The following is a 1,414-nucleotide window of genomic DNA, read 5'->3' as shown; positions in this document are numbered from 1 at the left end:
GAATACCATGTTACTCTACTGAATAGTGTAAGAAGATAATAACACAATGGTAGGTATTAGTGCAATGGAAAATCTTCAGTTCCATTGTAATCTTATGGGACCATGGTTGTATATGAGGTTTGTCATTTACTGAGACATCATTATGCAGTGCATGACCGTATATATCACCAGACACTATTCAAAGTGCTTTCCACATGTTAAGCCATGTAAAAATACTGTTAGGTAGGCACTCTTATATCCATATTTTATATATGAGGAGACAGAGGTACAGAGAGATGAAACTACCTGCCCAAGGACTCAGAGGTTCCAAGGAGTAAAACTGAGATTTGACCTTAGGCAGTCTGGCTCCTAGATCAGTACTCTTAAGCACTACACTGTACTGTGTCTCAATCATTTGATCAGTCTTTTCTTGGGAAGCATTTTACCTTGGACACAGTTTTATTTTGCACTTAAGATATTTTACTGCACTGCATTTCATGTCTAAGTTCCCCAACTATATCAAAATTCCTTGAGGCTGGAGCAATTCTTATTCACATCTAGTTCTCAAAACAGTAGGCACAAAGTGTTGATAGGATGTGGATAGAAAGGAATAGAAAGAATGATTGGTAAAGTATTTATGGGTAAAGAAATGAGTCAACATTTCTCTCAAATGCCTTGAAAATGTTATTATGATTTGCATTCACAGAGGCATGGTTTTTGATTGAGCCGTCTCATTTGTTTAAGAAAGAGGTTCTTCCTGCATTTTGCCAAGTCTGCAATTTAACAGCAGATGATTTATGCAAGATAGTAACTCACCCAGGTCGATCCCTCACTTTATATGTTTCTTCATCAAACACAAGTCATTCTACAAAAAGACTAATATACAAGTGTTGATTGCAACCTTAGTCATATTATTAAAAAACTAGAATCGGTCCAAATATCCACCAATAGATGAATAAACAGTGTGCTATATTCATAGAATGGAATACTAATCAACAATTAAAAATTGAAATGAATAACTGATACCATGCAACAACATAGATGAAAATCAAATGCATTATACTGAACAAAAAAGCCAGACACAAAAGAGTATATAATACATGATTCCATTTAGATTAAGTTGCAGTACAGGCAAAGTTAATCTTAGTTCTATAAATCAGATCAGTGGTGGCCTGAGCGTGTGAGGCAGAATTTATTGGAAAGGGATAGGGAAGAACTTTCTTGAGTGATGGAGATGCTCTGTATTTTGTTTTGGGTGATTTTTACATAAGTTTAGGCAATTATCAAAACTGACTAACCTGAACACTTAGAATCTGTACATTTTATTATATGCCAGTCATGCCTCTATTTTTAAGAAATGGTGGCAATAGCAAGGGAAGTGGGAGCCCAGGAATTTTTTTTCAAGGTAGAATAAATAACAGCAAGCTTGTATGTT

Source organism: Nomascus leucogenys, chromosome 18 (assembly GCF_006542625.1).
Source record: "Nomascus leucogenys isolate Asia chromosome 18, Asia_NLE_v1, whole genome shotgun sequence".
NCBI classification, from domain to species: Eukaryota; Metazoa; Chordata; class Mammalia; order Primates; family Hylobatidae; genus Nomascus; species Nomascus leucogenys.
Note: the sequence above shows the minus strand (reverse complement) of the source record.